This window comes from Vanellus vanellus, assembly GCF_965231255.1.
Source record: "Vanellus vanellus genome assembly, chromosome: 4".
In the NCBI taxonomy this organism is placed as follows: Eukaryota; Metazoa; Chordata; class Aves; order Charadriiformes; family Charadriidae; genus Vanellus; species Vanellus vanellus.
The window spans coordinates 24,891,391-24,904,994 of NC_138909.1; positions in this window are offsets into that span (position 1 = coordinate 24,891,391).

The following is a 13,604-nucleotide window of genomic DNA, read 5'->3' on the forward strand; positions in this document are numbered from 1 at the left end:
GGCACCTCTCCTATGAGGACAGGCTGAGAGAGCTGGGGTTGTTCAGCCCGGAGAAGAGAAGGCTCTGCGGAGACCTTATAGTGACTTTCCAGTACCTAAAGGGGGCCTGCAGGAAAGATGGGGAGGGACTTTTTACAAGGGCATGTAGTGATAGGACGAGGGGGAATGGCTTTAAATTGGAAGAGGGTAGATTTAGATTAGCTATTAGGAAGAAATTTTTCACTCTGAGATTGGTGAGGCACTGGCACAGGTTGCCCAGAGAAGCTGTGGAAGCTCCATCCCTGGAAGTGTTCAAGACCAGGCTGGATGGGGCTTTGAGCAACCTGGCCTAGTGGGAGGTGTCCCTGCCCATGACTGGGGGTTGGAACTAGATGATCCTTAAGGCCCCTTCCAACCTAAACCATTCTATGACTCTGTGACCCTTCTGTGCCATTTAATGTTCCCTGCACCGAGTGCTTCACCAGCACCACCACACATAAACATTTGGACATGACTTCTGTTCTGTTACTGTAACCTCAGTTGCTCACTACAGAAAGCTATGTCGTCAGCAGTGCTTCCTCCCCATCCTTCGCTTTTTAAGCCTCTGATTATCTAGTGCACAACTTTCATTTTCTCCTGCTCCACCTCCACAGGCAGATGGGGTGACAGAAAGACAGATGACACTATGCACACCAACAAAAGGAGGTAAAACCAGAAAGAATATGCAGCAACTTTCATTCTCCCCATTTACAGACAATTTTGCTTCTCATCTGCCCTGGGTAGCTGGGATGAATGCAGCACGGCTGCTCCCCTGCTTGTATTTCTAACTAATAATTACAGCGCTGACTACTCAAGCTTTGAGTTGCTGGGAAGGGATATCTTTCCTCTCAAAACCAGGTAAAAGCTGTATGCCTGCCTACGTAACAGCGCAGGGGAGGGATGCAGCAGTGCTGTGTTTCTATGCTGCCTCTGTCTTTAGCAATCTGCTTTTAGCCACTGTCAAAAGCAGAAGGGTGCTTGTTTACTGCATTTCCAGACCATAAACTACCCATCTCCTCAGACACAATGACTTTGACATGGGTTTTCTTTGCTAACATCCCCTCTGCACTGTTGGTACCAGCAACCTGTTACTGCAGAGATGTTCAACTGCTTGCATAGCTCACCAGTGGGGTGCTCCCACTCACCTTACCTTTAGCTTTGGAATCTGCTGTTCCTGCTTCAGACCACAAAAAGGCAGGATTTCGTGCCCAAAGGCACGGCTGCTTTTTTCCAAATACTGACTGGCTTGGCTTACAGAAGATGAGAGTTAAACTTGCATGTCTAACATTGAATAGTTAGGCTCTCCACATATTCTATATACACTCGCGGTACACTGTCCTGGTTTCAGCTGGGAAAGAGTTAATTTTCTTTCTAGTGATTGCTGTGAAAGGAATGTCAATAACGCATATTGGTTTAGTTGCCAAGTGAAGTTTATACTTTTCAAGGACTCTTTTCAGCTTCCCATAGAAGCTGAGAAGGAGCATAGACAGAACAATGGAATGGCCAATGGAATATTCTGTACCGTAGCTGACATGCTCAGTATATAAGTGGGGGTTGCCTGGGGGAAGGGGAATCCACGGTCACTGCTCAGGAAGGTACCAAGTCACTGGGTGGTGAGAGTGACTTGTCCTATTACTGTTGTTATTGTTGTTGTTATTATTATAATAATTATCATTATTATTTTCCTTCTCTGTTATTGTGCTATTAGAATCATAGAATCATAGAATCAGTGATGTTGGAAGGGACCTTTAAGATCATCAAGTCCAACCATTAACCTACCCTGATAAAAACACCACCACTTCTAAACCATGTCCCTAAGCACCTCATCTACCCTTTTCTTAAACACCTCCAGGGATGGTGAATCCACCACCTCTCTGGGAAGCCTATTCCAATGTTTAATAACCCTTTCCGTGAAAAAATGCTTCCTAATATCCAATCTAAACCTGCCCTGACATAACTTGAACCCGTTTCCTCTTGTCCTATCACTTGTCACCAGGGTGAAGAGGTCAGCTCCCATCTCTCTAAAACCTCCTTTCAGGTAGTTGTAGAGGGTGATAAGGTCTCCCCTCAGCCTCCTCTTCTCCAGGCTAAACAACCCCAGATCCCTCAGTCGTTCCTCATAAGGTTTGTCCTCCAGACCCTTCACCAGCTTTGTAGCCCTTCTCTGGACACGCTCCAACACCTCAATGTCCTTCTTGTAGTGAGGGGCCCAAAACTGAACACAGTACTCGAGGTGAGGCCTCACCAGTGCTGAGTACAGGGGGATGATTACTTCCTTAGTCCGGCTCACCACACTATTCCTGATGCAGGCCAGGATGGTGTTGGCCTTCTTGGCTGCCTGGGCACACTGCTGGCTCATGCTCAGCCGGTTGTCCACCAACACCCCCAGGTCCTTTTCTGCCAGGCAGCTTTCGAGCCACTCCGCCCCCAGTCTGTAGCGCTGCATGGGGTTGTTGTGACCCAAGTGCAGGACCCAACACTTGGCCTTGTTGAACCTCATACCATTGGCCTCAGCCCATCTGTCCAGCCTGTCCAGATCCCTCTGCAGAGCCAATCTACCCTCAAGCAGATCAACACGCCCCCCTAGTTTAGTGTCGTCTGCGAACTTACTGAGGGTGCATTTGATCCCCTCATCCAGATCATTGATAAAGATATTAAAGAGAACGGGCCCCAGCACTGATCCCTGGGGGACACCACTTGTGACTGGATACCAACTGGATTTAACTCCATTTACCACCACTCTCTGGGTACGGCCATCCAGCCAGTTTTTTACCCAGCAAAGAGTACACCTGTCCAGGCCATGAGCAGCCAGTTTCTCCAGGAGAATGCTATGGGAAACAGTGTCAAAAGCCTTGCAAAAATCCAGGTAGATAACATCCACAGCTTTTCCCTCGTCCACTAAGTGGGTCACCTTGTCATAGAAGGAGATCAGGTTTGACAGGCATGACCTGCCTTTCACAAACCCATGCTGACTGGGCCTGATCACCCTGTTCTTGCATGTGCTGTGTGATGGCACTGAGGATGATCTGCTCCATTAAACTGTCTTTATCTTAACCCACGAGGTTTTTTTCTTTCCCTTTCCCCTTCTTTTCTTCCTCTTCTCCCTGCCCTTCTGAGGGACAAGGGGGAGAACTGCGCAAGCGGCTGCGTGGTCTTAGCTGCCAGATGGGGTTAAGCCATGACATATGCTCTATACACACTTTATATATAGGGCACTCTATATGCTGGGACATCCCTCAGCAATCTGACATGGATGCACTTCAACAACGACACACCTGACCTAAATAAAATAAATGCATCTTATACTAGTTTAATGCACATACAAGATCAACTTGCATGACAGCAATTTTAGATCATCATAGCCTTACAGTGTTTAGTTGTTTAATGCTTTTTAAAAAATAATGATGCAACCAGTAAACTTCAGCTTTTGTTTTTAGTACGCAAAAGAAAACATCAAAGATGCTAACAAGTACGTAAGAGTTAAGTGGATGATGATCAAAGGCTCCTGACAGTAAAAGCTATACACTGAAGTGTGTGCGAAATAAAATGGTTTTTATAGTCTTTCTATGAATCATATGGATAGGAAAATGAAAAAAAAAACCAACATGTGCCTTATGACACTGCAGGGATTATCAGTCCTCTCTGAAGCCACCTCTGCCCATCATGTACACTATTCTACAAGAATTAAAACATTATTATAGCCACATGGTACTGACACTGTTTTGTAGTTAATCTTAACAGCCACCCCCTTCCTAACCTGCCTATTTCCTGTACTGGAAATGAGCACCATTGCCAGCACGCCCCAAGCGCTTCAGCTTTAGCCATGTTGGAAATAAAGAGCTTTCCCCAGTGGGGCAGCCAGTGCAGATGCTCCTTCCTGGCCGAAACAAACCACAGGGAAAGGCAGATGTCTGCACCAGAGGGAGCGACTTGCAGAAAGGGGCTTTGATACCTGGCGGGGTTGTGCACGCTTCGCTATCTGGCATCACCACTGTTGCCAGGAATGTTGCTTCAGCATTTCTCCTGTCTAGACATACCATCATTTTGCCTGCGCGAAGCTGCCCGAGCCATCTCCTGCCCATCAATTCCCCGAGAGGCCTCCGCCAGACATGCCGGGAAGCTGCCGTACGCACATGCGCTGCTTTTGACAGCGCCCTTCGGAGGAGGGAGTTTTGGCAACTCCTTGCATGAGAGAAAAAAAAAAAAAGAAGAAAAAAAGAAGAGATTAAAACCACTTGTTCAGGGTCTCCAGGGGACTGTGGGGTAAATGCCAACTGATTTCCCAGGCAGAAATAAAAGCTGAGGGTACGCAGGAGCCAGGATAAATGCACAGAATTGCCGGTTAGGTGACAACCCGTTTGCAGGGCTCCTGCGCACAAAGGCTTGCTATCCTGCCCCTGCTTCTGCAGGGGAAGGCTGATTTCGTTTCAAACACAGCAAATTTAGATTCAAATACAGCTCTGTTCCTCCTCCCCTGCCTTTGGCGTGACAAAGGCAGAAGCTGCTGAGCACGAAGCAGAGCTTTCCGTGTTTTGATCCGACTCTACATCCATATATTTGATGCTGTTTCTTCTGACTTTTTCTGCATACCAGGTTTCCTCTTCAGGAACTGAGGCCGACAGACCTATTTAATCTTTTATATTGGCCACAGTGATAACTTCTTATTAAATATTTTATAATGTTGTACTGATAAAGAACATAAGACAAAACTTGGCATGAATGCGGTCCAGAGGAGCATCTGCTTAAAAATAAAACACTTGGGAGAATGTGGAAGGAAACAAGTAGCCATGTGGCTGAAAACAGAAATAAATTTAAGGTAAGCAGGTCAAGCCTATAATGAAGCGCTTGTAAACAAAGAAAATCCAAACATTTCTATGAATCATCAGCTCCACTTGTTTGGCAAGTGCCCCTTCAACATACATACTTAGTGGTTTGCGGCTGTTCTGCTTTCTAAATTCTTGTCCTGTCATCTCTGTTAAGAAAGCACATGGCTCCAGAGGGCTGGGATGTAGAGAAATGTAAGCATGAATTCAGCAGCCCGACCAGCCAAGGCACAGATGTGTTGGGTGATAGCTGTTGTCCTTCGCAGTGTGTGTGCCACGGTGGCAGAGTGGAAGTTGGGCGCAATATGCAGCTGTTACCCAGCGTATGCCCTCGTTTAACATGCCGCAATAGTCCAAGACGGGTGTAGACGTTCAAAATGACCTCTCTGGCTCCAAAGTTAATGGGAACCCAACGTGCAAACGGCTGCCCCATGGCAAGGGGGACCCCCAGTTAAGCTAAAGCAAAGCTTCGGGCACACAAACCTATTGCTGCAGCTTCTTGCTGCCATCCTGTTTCACGGGGGGGGGCGATTGCCTATAAACTCCGTCCAGAGACTTGCATTCAGCAGCCCTGTTCTCGGACACCACATGATAATATCCAAGGCTACAACCATCCCCTGAGCCTTTATGATTTATCCCAGTCCCCCAGGCCTGAGCATGCCACCTGCCAGACACAGACTTGGTGCTTTCAAAATGGCCCCACTGCGCCGCATTGCCCCTCGCAGGCTCCGGTTCCCAGGAGGGGTAATCCCGGGAGCGTACCCCAAAGCACTGCTGGCTCACAGCCTTCACATGGCCAGCCCTCCCTACCCGCCCTCCTGGGTGCTTTCCCCATAGCTCGACACCGCAGGCTTCGCATCCCTCAGTGTAAAAAAAAGCACAGCTGACAAGTTTAAAAAAAAAAAAGAAAAAGTCAGATGGAAAGCTTAAAGACCTCATATTCACTGGCAAAGACCAAAAGCGAAGAAGAAGCAACCACTAAGCAATTAATTGAAAAACTATTGGCAGGCCAGGCCAGAGCGTTGCCGCTGCCTTTAATGATAAATGATAATAGGGCCAGTCAACGCTATACAGCGGGATAATACAAACACACCCTCTAGAGTGAAAGCACAAAATGAGACATACTATTATCATAAATAGATTAATTAACTAGAAAGAGAACATTAAAGAACAGGGGGTTATTAGTGTGCAGCCAATAGCCTATTCCAAGCGTGAAGTTGATGAATACAGGTAGCCAGAAATGCAGCGCACACACACAGAAGCAGAGAGCAGAAAAATGTTTTGGAAACTACACGGCAATTAGCTCCTCTCATGGCCCCTCGCTCCGGCCGTGGGGGAGCTGCTGTCTCCGGGGGCCGCGGGGCTCCAGCGCTTAGCTGGGAGCTTTGGGTTTGCACACAGCTGAAGGTCGAAGGCAGAACTTGGCCAAAATATGGCAAGACTTTTTCGCCTGCCCACAACACGCAGCTGCCTGGTAGGAAGCCTCACAATTCACGCTGAGGGCTGGCTTAGGATATGTAGCAGGAAGTTATTAAAGTTTCAAAGAGAAGCACTTTGAAAAATGAGTAGATGTCATAGCTTATTCCTATTAAGAGTTTTCCTGGTGAAAATAACGCTGCTTTTCCCAACAGCAGTTTGTCAATCGTACATTTCCCATCAAGAGAAATGTTTGCCGTTTAGAAATATCAAACAAAGCTCCATGCTAGATACAGGTAACAAATAACGCACGTAAATACGGAATTTACTCAAAGAAATCTGTCATGTTGTGTTCATGGCTGACATGAAAGAAATAAATATACAAGTTTAGGGGGGGATCCCCATCCTTCTCCCTCAGTCCTCTACAAACTCATGGGGTGCTCTATAACAGGGAAAGATGGATATATTTTCTCCCACAGAGAAAACAGAAAAAAATGTGCATTTCATTCCCAGGTGAAACAAGGTTTTTTAGCTCACACCTGACTTCATTTGGGGAAACTCTCAAGATGCAGAGATTGTCCCCCAAAGACCTAATCCTCTAGACGCTAACACTGAGGTGAACTGGGAATAGGGCTGTGGACCTCCAGAGATGTTCACAGCTGGGACAGAGTAGAATTTAACCCCAAACGCTCCATCTCCAGCATGCCCAGATGGGAGGGGAAGGAGCCGTCCAAGTGCATGGCCCTGCAAGGTTCAAGCAAGTTTTATTCCTGTTTTAGGAGGAGTTGCGCCAATGCAGGGTACTCCTGAGGCTCCTGCGTGGTCCTGCAGAAACCAGGGACTTTATTCTATGAATAAATTCAGTGTAGCAGGTGCGATCTACGTTCACAGCAGAATGATGCAGTTATAATGCTAGGAATAATATTAATATTTGTCCTGGAGTACGGCAGCATTTCTGACAGGCTCTTGGGGTTTCCACTTCTATTAATGGAGATCAGGCGGTTTCTTTCCATCATCTTTTCTCACCCCAGCGCTTCTCGCTAACTATGAATAAGGGCTCAGCAGCTTTTTGTGCCAGAATGGGATTCTGCAATGCAGAACCACAGAGAAAAAATGCATTACGTTTCCCCCAAATGTAAGGAAGAAAAAGACTTCCAATCCCCATACAGCTGGCTTATTTCCTAAAGCAGATTTAGACCCAAAGGAAGTGAAAACATACTTGTACGAAAGACAGACGCTTTAAAAACAGTATGCTGCCATAGCCTATCGTTGTTATTATTACAACAGTTCTAGCAGAAAGCAGGACCCTCCTTGAAGACAGATAGCTTGCATGGCCTTTATCGAGACACACATATCTATATAGACACACACACATGCTTTTTAATATAGATGTAACTTGTAACATAGACGGCACAGCATAAATACCTAGAGACTTTACCACATGCCAGAGAAATACATCACCTAGGCTGTTTTAATCTCATCTTTAATTCTCTTTTTACCTTCCACAGAATTTCGGAAAAGATCGCAGAGCTCCACGGTATCTCATCAGATATTTATTTATTCATTTAAAATATTAACACGGGAGAATCCCATTACAATATTGCCAAGCGGGAAGCACCAGACAGAAGCAGAAATGTACTGCAAACCAGTAGACGCGGCTGTACATAACACCTGCCTAACATCTTTCTGGGTTTTATTTCCCCACTTCTTTGAAGCCAGCTGTGGAGAAACCTTCAAGTGCTTTCTGGTCTTGCAAGGCAAATTGATTTGTGCTGATATTTGGAGGGTTCTTTTGCAAAGGTTTCTGTCTGGCAGGGATTCAGGATGGGACTAAGACCTCTGTTTTCAGCCTCTTCTCGTTTTGAGTGCTCACCTGGAGAGTTCTCCAAGGAGGAAAGCTTTGCTGAGCATACTGAATATTTGCCCTCTAACCATCTGACCCCTTCTCTGTCTCTTACTTTGAGAAGGATGTGGACTTTCTTAAAGGGACAGGGAAAAGTGAGACATTTCACCAGGGGGAGGATCCCTAATCCCAAATTTCTCAAGAGGATGTTACTCACCAGTCTATGTTCTTTGAGCTGTTAAGGCATTTAAATCTGATTTCCCCCAAATGAAAACACTCTGATTCAGGAGGATCACTCAAAAAAGTCACTCACAAACTTTAGGAAAAAGGAGACATTACTCTGCCTTGCAGTTCACCCTGGAAAGCCCTTTCATCCCAGGCCAGCTGTGGCACCCACATCCCCTATTTGTACAAATTCATTCATAGAAGCCCACTGGTTTCCACTCAAGCCCCTTCCCCAGAGGCACATCTGGCACCGCTTTGCCAACACTCGACACAGACCTGCAAATTAGTAACCTGCGCCTTGCAAATGTTAATTCACCTGCAGCAGAAGCAGGTTGGGGATCACTCATGGGGCTAGTCCCTGTCGTAGCAACAAACTCAGCACACAACCGTGATGACAGTGAGAGCTCTCAGGGCTGGGGTTGGAAAATTCAGACTCACTTTGGGACCCAACAAAACATGCCGCTCTCCACCTTGGCAATGAAGAAGGCTGCTTATTTTCAGAGACAGCAGGCTTTTGCCTTCCCCAGGTTTAATCCCCCAGAGGATTTGGTGGGATCCTGGTGTGTTCAGCCAGGGAGCCCTCAGACACCTTCGCCTCTGCCTCCCACCAAAGGCAGCGGTGACACTGGAGTTAAGGGCAGCAGAGCCCCTCTGAAAAGCTGATCTGGGCAGCAGAGCCCCTCTGAAAAGCTGATCTGTGCAGCAGAGCGAAAGCTGGCAGGAGGGGGGGGGAAATCTACATACTCCATTTGAGCAGGAAAGTCTTCGCCTAATTCAGTAAGCATGAGAGCAAATGTCTTTCACTCAGAAGGGGGATAGAAAACGTAGCTTTAAGCAATTAACACAATGGCAAATGTCCCTCGCATTGCCCCATATGGCGTGTAATTTAAATCATCTATCTTGTTCTCTATAAACGCTGCTGAAATTGATACATGACAATTTTAAAGCCAACTGAAGTTTAATTAATGTAAATTGTCTCAACATCTGAGATTTAAAATATTAAAAAAAAATAATTAGGATCAAATCAAACATGTTCCACTCATGCTGAGCCATGCAAGGTAAAATTGGGGAAAAAAACTGATAAATTATGGCATATGTTGGAAGTGCAGCTTCTCCCCTCAATTCAGCAACAATCTCTGGGAGATGGTTCTCCTTTCTCTGCGTAGGACACGAGGAGTGTCCCTGAAAGGTGTACCCTCCTTGTGCAAACACAGCTTGCACGGGGAAATCAATATTAACCAGGGAAAACGGAGCACTGACATGCAACTCAAACACTGGAAAGTCTCTCTGATTCTCTTCCTGGACCTACGTGACAGGTTTCAGAGAAATCCTAGGGAAAACAGGAGCCCTGAGCAGCATTCCCAACAGGTTCAAGCTCTGTATGAAATCCATACTGAAATGCTATGTACATGGCTACGCACCTGGCAGAGTGGGCTGAGAGGCTGCGGGCGTGTGTGTGTGGAGAGGAAAGAAAAAAAATCCTGGCAAACTCCTGCTTCTCGATGTCTGACCAACAAATGGCCTGAACACTGGCGTGCCCAAGAGCGGCGCCTCCACAATGGCCTCTCCCCCTTACAGCCAGCTGGGCTGGGACCTGTCTCTATGGCGTTGTTGTTATTATTATTGGTGTTATTATTAATAACAACAGTAACATTTATTACCTGCCGTCCCTACTGTGAAAATATTGTGTGTAAGTGAACAAATGGAAGAGTTTAGCCAGGGCAATGCACACCACAGAAATCCGCAGCCTATAAATAAAACGGGAAAGGCAGGAATCGCACGGGACACCTCACTCGCTCCCTTCGATCTCAGCAGATTAGCTGCCTGCAGCGTAGCTTCAAGGGCTCTCTCTTCCCCCCTTTCCTTCAGTATTTGTTCAGTACCCCCCCTGTTGTGAAAGGACACCCCCTTCAAGGTGAAGTCAGCCCCAGGGGTCTTCTGACAGTAGGGATATAACTGACCTGAGCTATTTCTAACTAAACACCAGACCGAAGAGAAAATAAGCAAAACTGAGAAAGTGGATCTGTTATCACAAGAGCGCATCTGTAATTACAAGAGCACGCTGGAAATCCTGCATTTGCCTGTTTGGTTATAACATTTTAATTTCAGCCTTTCTTCTGTTTCAGAATGCACATTTGCCACCTAATCTCAAAAACTATACATATTTATTTCTTAGGCTTTTGAGGATGGATACAGTTCTCTGAAATAAAGATTGCTGTGAGTGACTGAAATGTACCTTAATCACTATATCGGTCCTCCCACATGTGTTCTAAACTATGAGCTGGTTTAATTTCCAAGGTACAATAATACAGCCTATAAGTCTTGTTTGCAGGAACAATAAATACCATCATAATCAGTTTCCTTTAAGAGTTTGAATTTATGGGAGGAAAAATAACAGCCGAATCAGACCAAGCTACAAATGAAATAGTGACTTCGTAATCCCCGTTCAGTTTTCATTCTTCCATGCAAGACATTTCTGCATCTCTTATTAATGAAGGTTTTGCTGTTGCAATGTGCCTTATGTGGGGTAGAATGTATTTAATTCAATATACAGTTATTATTTTTAATGCAACTAAGCTTAGTGTAACAGTTTCCCTTATCTCCAAGGTAAAATACGGTTCTCAGGTGAAACGTGCAGCTCTAAATCTGTCTTGCATCAGGATTGCTATTGATTTGAAGAGGGTTTAGTTTGAGTGCATTGTGTTATTGCTAATGATTAATCAGCGTGCGCTGCAACACCCCACATCCCCCCCCCCCCTCGAATGGCTGCAAGTTCTTAAAATTTAAATTCAAAGGAAAATAGTTGACAGGGTTAGGTTGGGTTGTTTTTTTGTTTTGGGTTGGTTTTTTTTTAACTAAAACACAGCTAGGAGCTGCAGAGAAAAATCTCCTTTAAAATCTAAAATGTTTACATACGCACAAGCAGAAAAACTGGTGCTTCATTTTTTGCCAATATTGGCTGACTTTTTCAAGTCCACTGCTGCAGTCCTGGAAGATTCAGCTCAAATGCATCTGCTGTATGGGCGAAGCAGCTTTTCTAGAAAGCTATTTAATACCTCAGAATGATTTCAAGACAGATTGTGGTTTTGCTGGGAGCATGGACATCACAAACGTACACGCATAAAGGTACAAATTAGCATATGCTCTTCTCTTTCATTAATGACCAGGTTTGCTCTAGCAAAATGTAGGTCATTTCGTTCCTTTTCGCTTCTCTTACTGTCAAGCTCACGCACGCAGCCGTTTTCTCAAGCCGTCTCCTCTGTGGCCATTTGCATTTTGCTCCAGTCCCCGATCTTCAGCTGCGAGAATATTAACCCTGCCTACCAAGTGCAAGGAAGAACGGTATATTCCCTACTTCAGAATTAATTTAAAAGCATCGATTTTTGACAAGGTAAACAGTCCTGTTTAATATTGGCTAAAAAATACTGACAGTGACTTACAAAGGGGAGAAAAAAAATGCAGAGTGACTGTCTGTGCAGACTGGGCTGGCACTTACACATGCAATCATTTTAGGTATCAACACCGGCACTCCTGACAGCCTTTGGAAATGCACTCTGGCAATAAAAACTTCAGGGTTTTAGTCTTCACTCTAAAAATACTTTTTTTCCAAAAGTGTGTGTATGTACATTAGAGGCAGCTAAACCCCACGGAATACCTATCACACCCTCTATTTCTATTAAAACGAAAACATCACCCACTACTCTGTATAGTTGCTTTTTATATCACCTGGCACAAGAGAATAAGGTGCAGTTGCAAGTGGCAAAGCCAGATTTTTTCCTCTTCCTCCCCCCAGTCAAAACAAATTTCCAAAGACAAAAGGAAGGCTTCTAGTGCTTGGTATTCATCCTCCGCCACCCATGTATCACACATAATTAGCAAGTTAAACCTACAAATTAGATGTCGTAATTTGGTAATTATGCCACAATCTGGTACATTTTAACCTCTTTTTGCCCGAACGAGAACATTACATATTATCTTTTGCTATTGCAAAAACCAGTCCAGTTGTCTCCCCTTACTGCTGATTTTTCATTCTCAAGTGAGAACTTAGAGGAAAGTTGAAAGTAGACGAGTTTGAAGTTTTTGCTGTTATTGTTCCGATTCACGTAACATCTACAGCCGAGATTCTCATCAAAAGCTGTATTTAACGCACCCACAAAATACAGTCAGCATACATTCTACCTCAGTCCGCAGCCAATATAAGATGTAAAAGCTTTTTGTAAACTCTTTTTAAAATACAAAATGCAAAGAGGTTTTGCTTAGAGAGGATACTGGTTATAAATGTCTAGGAGAAACCCACTCCTTTTATTCTGTTGGTGAAACATCCAGATTCTTTCTGTGCAGTGACACCAGAGTTACATTTACTTTCAACTGTCAAAGCAAAGCTCTAAAATATTTGCTTGTGTTAAGCACGTAGGGAACGACTCAAAAAACACCTCTAACCTCTCAAAGGAGCTTCCCAGAATAAGCAGCCAGTTCAGTGAGTTCTTCAGAAAAAAAAAAAATGTGCAAAGCTATTATGGGCACCGTCCAGAGCTGTAGGAAAAACACGGCAGCACAAACAGCAGCAGAGGAGAAGCCCCGTTTGTGGAATCTCTCGTTTTCCCTGACTTTGTAATCAGCCCTTTGTGAGCACCTCTTGAGCCTCTCCAGTTCCTAATCAGTGAGCGCGATGGAGAAGTGGATGTTAGATGTATTTATATTTTTCCCCTGCCTTTAAAAATTGCCCCATACGCTGGAATGATTATTTTGGGGAAAGGAAAAGAGGATTCTGCCCAGACCTTTCATGTGGAGGGGGTGCGTGGGGAGCAGGAGGAAGTCTTAAAAATTATGTGCCGGCTACCCCCGGTAATACGGGCAGCCGCGGGGTGCCAAACACTTCTGATCTTCAGCTTATTTCCTGCTGCATTTGCTATCAACATCATTATTAATCCCCAGCCGTAGCTCTGACTGGGGAAGGTACTCAAGCAGGCACCTCATTTTAAGCACATGAGAATTCCCAGAGGGATTAACAGGGCAAAGAAATATTTGAGGGCGGCGCTCGCCCTCCCAGACCCCAAATGGTGATTCTCACCGCGTCCTGTGGAGCTTCCCTTTGGGATAGTTTATTTAAACAAAGGTTTGAAAACGAAATAATTGCCTTTTCGTTTTGTTACCCCACCACAACTGTCCTCACAGCACCAGGCTCCATTCCCGTTGCTGGTTACGTGGTTAGGACAGCGTTATATGGACAAGAAGTAGTGCAATGGAGCTCTGTAAACAGTGGTGTTAAGGAGCAAATA